Genomic DNA, 7,065 nt, shown 5'->3' with positions numbered 1-7,065 from the left:
AATTATTTTAATTTATTTTAAATATCAAATTATTAAATTTTATAAAATAATAACAAAACTAAAATTTTATATTAAAAAGGTGTAGTTTAATTTATAGATGAAATCGTTTTTTTAAATGAGAATCCACTAAAATTTCGAAATTTTTTTGTTATTTAAAATATATTTTTGAATGGATAAAACAATTTAAACTTAAATTTTTAAAAATCTATATATTTTAATTAAAATTAACTAAAAAAAATCTTAAAAAAATCATTTCATCTATAAATTAGACTACACCTATTAAAATTAATACACTACCTTAACTATCCTTCCTTCCTATATATAAAATCTATCCTTCCTTACTATATATAAAATCTAAAATCTAATTGTCAATATCCCTCTTTCATATATATAATCTAAGATCTGATTGTCAATTGTCATTCATATATGATCTAAATGTGGCCATGGCTGCACCCAGCGTGCATGATTAGACAGCTGGGGCGGATGGCTTTCGCTCCCCCAGCCGAGTTCGAACCCTGCGGAGGTTCCCCCTTCGGCGATATGTGTCGGCTTTGCGGTATCTGCCGGCTTCCGTATTCTGCCTGGCTTCGGCCTTTCTGTATTCTGGCTTCGGCAGTATTCTGACTGGCTTCGGCCATATTGTAATCATGAAACCTTCGACCATATATGAATTTTCTCTCTAAGAAAATGTGGCCATGGCTATTATATTATATGCTATTTTGTGCATTTGTTATTTTTCTCCGTGGAAAGCCACGACTGTTATATGCTTTTTCCATGACTGTTATATGCTTAGCACATTAATGTTTCCTTAAGGTGGGTCATGATGATTAATGCCATATGCTTCACCTGGTGAACGAGAAAGTAGATATTTGAGTGGTCTAAATTAATTAATCAATTATGGAACGCTCATAATTTGCAGCAAAGTTCTCCGTCTGGTTAATTGCAAGTGGTATGGCCACGTCAAACGCCGTGCAACACAGGGAACGCAGAGCGGACACATCAATTATGAGTCATGAATAATCCTTCGCCAGCTCTACGCTTGGACGAATTCAACGCGATGGGCAAAGCATATTTTTCTCGTAAGTCGTAACGCACGGCACTCATCTCTTTTCTCTTTGTTTTTAAATTTGGATTTTCAAATACACCTACTTTAAATTTGGATTTCCAAATTCGTTTCCTTTCTCATCTTTTTTAAATTTGGGATTTTGAAAATTTGAGAAATTTTAAAACTAGTAATTGTATTTGAAGCCTTGTAAAAAATATGTCATTAAGCTTTTAAACAATAAGATATAAAGGCGTTTGTCATGAGATGTTTCATATAACTTGATTATAGCGTGTTATTTTACATCATGTACATTTTGTTACATTGTATTGTAATGTATACATCTAAATTTTGTAGTGATGTGGTGTATTCAATGGCCATAAGCTTTGTTGCAATGCGTTATATCAAATCATAAAACTCTATTACACTACGATGTATTGGGTAGATGTAAATTTTTTAGCTATATGTTGTATCATTGAAAATGCCTTTTTCTTATATGGAATTGTGAAATGCATTTGAAAATGCTTTATCATTAGATATCACTTTGCATCATATAAAAGTTTTTATTTGTGTGATACATTGCGCTTCTTGAAATTTGCCTTCATGGTGACAAACCTTTTAGTCTATCACAGAGGAGTCCTAGTGTGTGCAGATAACTTTGACTCAATTAATGGTTGTATAATGTACTCATTCATGGGGATTTTCCTTCATTGCTTTCCACTTTTTGAAGGTGAAATTCCGTTTATTTTATCATTGGAATTTTTCCTTCCCTCCATTGTATCACACTCAAGATTCCTTTGCTCGCTAAACAATATGTCAAATTAAAAAATTTCTTGTCACAATGCATTGTATTACACCAAAAGGTTTTTAGCATGACATGCCTTATGACATGCACATTTATTTTTACCATGACAAATCACAAAGCATTGAAAATGACTTGTTGCACAAGATATCATATCAAACTAAAATTTGTTCTCACAACATAGTGCACATTGCATTTCATTAAATTTTTCTTCACCACAAAAAACCTTTTGTTGCATTGCATGAAAGCCCTAGTTCACATGGATGATTCTTATTGAATCTATGGTCTTTTAATGAATCATATCGTGCATATCAAAATGAAAGGTTACATATAGACATTTTCCTATATAAGACGATAGCTAGTGCACATGGATGGTCTAGAATAGGCCAACTGTTATTTAGCAAGATCAATGGTCCTCCCATTGTTAGTGATGCAACAAAGGTCACATTAGGACATCAATTTTATAAAGGGAATTCCTTATGATAAAATAAGGGAGACAAATGGTTGACTAGGATTAACCATGGTGGATTGTGTTTGGATATGGGTTCCCATGCTTAATGATGGTGGAATGTAGTTGACATTTAGTTGATCATGGTTGACTCTGTTTTATTATGGTTGACCATGGTTGAGAATGCTTGACACTAGTTTACTATAGTTCACCATGTTTGACCATGGGGGATTCCGTTTCTATTTAGATGCATTTGTGTAGACCGTCGTGGTACTTGAGCACCAAGTGTCACTCAGAGTCGTTGATACCCATATTGGTGCTCAATGTATGGATGCTTTTTCTGAACATTGGCATTATTTAGAACCTCTCATGTCATAGTGTGGACCATCTCATGTATTGGTCATCATAGCTTCCAATAGGGTAATAATTCTTTATTAACATCCTTGAAAGAGCCCCAAGTGGGTACTATGGATTCCCCTATGGCCCTTTGTCTGCAATATGTTTCCGACCAATCCGTGAGATGGGGTAAAACCTTAAGGAGCACAAATATAATATTTTCTCTATCGAAAAAATTGTGGACAAAGAGATACCCTTCGAGTGGATTTAACCATTTGTTTGGAGAATCTGCATCTACCTAGCCTTCAAATATAAGAATATCAAAATTAACATGTACTTTGAAGGGGGCGGCACCTCCAAAGTGACTACCTTATGAAGATGTCATAGATGATGGAAATCGTCAAAGGATCTGGGAAAAAATATCCATCATCTCATTCACTTGTCATGTGAGGAGTTCCTTAAAAAATAGTTTAATAGGATCTCATGCTCCCTCATCTTTATTTTATTCCACCATGGGATGTCTTTGGGCTCGCAGAGGATGGTATTGCAAAGGCTCGTATATTTTGATTCTTAATTCCTTATATCCTAACGACATTGGGGACATGCACAAAGAGACAGATAAAGAGTCTACCACTAAGATACTATTTATTCAAATTTATGAAGGGAATAAAATGTAATATATATTTATAAAAAAAACATAGACATATAATGAAACTTAAATTTTGTTAATAAGTGGAAAGTGTTATGTAATATCCATTAGGTTACCTTATTTTTGTAATGTTAAAATTATGACTATGTAGTACCAACATGCAGGCCATGGATAGGTCAGAAATTATGTTATAAACATAAAATAAAGTATATGTGAACTTTAATCATCTGACTCAAATTGAGGGACATATGAGTCCATTGTTTTGAGGGGGTTTCAAGTTTTGTTCCTATTGGTTGTTTATGGCATTCCTATTAATTTTTTGTGACGTTCTGATTGGGTAGACCCATACAAACATCATTTAACCTCATTAATGTTTCCCTAACAAACCACCATCATGTGCTAACATGAATTCAGGGTTATGGAGTGGGAAGCATGGGGAAGGATGACACCATCCTTGTTCCTCTTCGTGGATCAATGCAATGGGAAAAAAATTCCCAGGAAGACAAAGTAGAGAAGTGGAGATAATGACCTCACTTGAAGAGGGATGAGGTGGCATAAAAAATGAAACCACCACTTGAAAGATGAAAGGATGTGACTCGACAAAAGGGAATAGAAAACAAACAAAATATAAATAGCACAAAAAAAGGAGAAGAGGAGAAAGGGGGCATTGAGCCATTAGTAAGAAGGGGGAAAGAATTATATGTTGAATGATTGATGGAGGCACTTTCTTGGGTGTCCTGTAGAGAGGGAGAGTGGTCAATAAGTAGTAGCAGAGGGAGCTAGTAATAAAGTTGGAAAGAGAAAGAGGAAGGATATCAAGGATCCAAAATGAAAGACCTCACTAGATTGGACCTTGGGTTCAAGCCTTGTGAATGAGCTCAGAGGAGTGAGGGAGTATTTGTGGTGCTTAATACCAGAGGCATTAGATAAGCAACCTGGATAGGAAATCCAACTCTTGACTGTGTTACTAGATTACATTTTGGTTTAGTCACATTTGATGATCTAGTGGTCTAGCAGACAATGAGGTGAAGACCATAATGGGAGGCTAGATGTGGCCAAGGATGAAACACTCCACCAAGGAAAATATTCATACATGGGCCCAAGATCGAGATGTGGGAGAGGGAAAATACATCAGCGCAAGCCTAGATGTGGAGAAAGACTAGATTTACATTACAGGAAGGATGGATCGAGGGATTCAGGGTTCAAAGGGGTTAAATGGTAAAGATACATTGCAACATTAGATTCAATGTAAAATGGATATAATGTGAAAATGTTGTAGAACACGATGGATACAGGCTAGGTGGGCCTCACACCCTGCATTGACACGGTAGGGATATAACCAACATAGAATACTCTAAAATATTCTTAGTAAGATACATGTTGTTTTTTGCTCTTTTAATTAAATTTATTAATTAAAAAGGAAACATCATATGAACAAGTGTTATATGAAATGAGTAATGGTTTTTTTGGGCATGTTGGATTAATAAACCATGTTATTGGCCCATGGTGTTGTAACAAATCCTATTTACAAATTAAGAATCCCCATGAAAAAGTAGTGATGAATCTTTATAATTAAGAATCTAGTTACATGTTTTTTTTTAATGTATATATGTTTAACTTATATATTAATTCTTTTTATCATTAATAATAATAATAATTTTAAAAAAATTATAATTTAGTTCTCTCTTATGATTTTATTAATTTTAGCAACTTGATATGTATGATGAAGTGATCCATTCAATTGATATGGTTGTGCTAATTTATTTCCAAATAAATAGACATAATATAAAATTAAAATAAAAAATTTAAAATAATATTTAAATTAATTATATTTTATTATTTCATATATATATTTTATGGAAGTGTTATATATTTTTGAAATGGGAAAAAATTTTAATATATTTTAATATCTCAATAAAGATGGTAATTACTAATGTTAAATTCCACATTATATATTATAATAATAATCCTTAACAGATGAATCATAATAAAATTAATATTGTTAAAAATATCTTGAAATAATATCATGTATTATTAATATAGGAAATATTTTGACATGGTATGATGTATTAACCTTTGAATTAGGTTAAACGAGTTAATAGTTCTTTCATAGTTGAGAGTTACTACATTAAGTTTGTATTATAATGTTATTTTAAGTTTAAGAACATGGAAGGCTATTTAAAAGAAATTAATATTAATATAGTAGTTAAGTAAGGTTGTCTCGTGCCCTCTATATTTTCTACCATATAGATTGATAAGTTAAAGGAATCTTTGAAAAATGCAAGTTGTGTTGACCTAACTCTCACTTGCATGGTCATCATTCCACTTCTTTATGTCAATCATATCATTCTTATGGTGAGGAGTCCCTATGACTCTGAAAAACCACTAAAAATACTAATGGATTTTTTTTTCTCTAATACAAGTATGACCATGAAGATCAACAACTACCTTATAAAATGGATTTCCCAAAATCCAATCACATTTCTAATATTTAACACAAGTTAAAAAATATTAATAAAATTATTTAATTAAATTGTTTTCTCCAATAAATTTAACAACATAATTCTACAATCATTTATTTCATTAAAAATGTTATTTTAAAAATAATCATTCTAATAAATAATGAATCCATACAGGTGAGGATAGTTTTTAGATAGAGGAGGAATGACTTGTTATAGAGTTTTTGTGAACCCAACGTTTTGGACTACCAAGTGAGTCCATCACCAGGGGATGTGTCAATAGATATTTTCCAGATCTTAATGATGTATCTAGGAGCTAGATTTGGGTTATACATATAGGATATTTAAGAAAAGATGTAAGAAAATAGGTCGGCTAGATTTTCATTTATTTAATTAATTAATTAATTTAATTAATTATAATAATAATAATTATAATAATAATAATAATAATAATATTAATGAATTTAATTAATTATTATAATTAATATTATAATTAATTAAATTCATTAATATTAATATTAATATTATTATAATTAATTAAATGAAAATCTAGCCGACCTATTTTCTTACATCTTTTCTTTAAATATCCTATATATATAACCTAAATCTAGCTCCTAGATACATCATTAAGATCTGGAGAATATCTATTGACACATCCCCTGATGATGGACTCACTTGGTAGTCCGAAACATTGGGTTCATAAAAACTCTATAACAGGTCATTCCTCCTCTATCTAAAAAATAATCATTCTTTTTATTTAAAAAGTTATTTTAAAAATAATTAAAAATGTTACTTTAAAAATAATCATTCTTTTTATTAAAAATATAACTTTAAAAATAAGAATGATAATAGTCAATTTTCACTTAGTATTAGTGATCATGGTGTACAACGTAATCAAGTATTTTTTTAATCAAACCAATATTTTAGGTTTTGGAATGAAATTCATTTTTTTAATTTATTAATTAATTAAAAAATGTTTTAAATAATATTGTTTTAGTTAAATAATAATGTTTGTAATAATTAATAATAACAATTTTTAATTGAAAATAAATTGAATAATTGATAAACATTGATAGCTATTAAATTACTTATGTGTTATTTAATTTATTAATTGATGTACCACTAAGAATTTATAACGTCATCACATAAGTTTTGAAATACATAAATGATTTATAATTCATTGATTTCACTTGAGGCATAGGTGGTTTTTTACCAAGGCTATAGGCTATGACCTTTACCCAACAACAACATTTATTCTTATTAAGTAGTTCCATCCCCTGATCCATCACTATACTTTGGTGACTCTTACACTCAATGTTGACTCTCAAT

Source organism: Pinus tabuliformis, chromosome 5_1 (genome assembly GCF_031772625.1).
Source record: "Pinus tabuliformis cultivar Carrire ecotype Pingquan chromosome 5_1, CPIR1, whole genome shotgun sequence".
In the NCBI taxonomy this organism is placed as follows: domain Eukaryota; kingdom Viridiplantae; phylum Streptophyta; class Pinopsida; order Pinales; family Pinaceae; genus Pinus; species Pinus tabuliformis.
The sequence above is the reverse complement of the archived record's forward strand: the minus strand, read 5'-3'. Positions refer to the sequence as shown.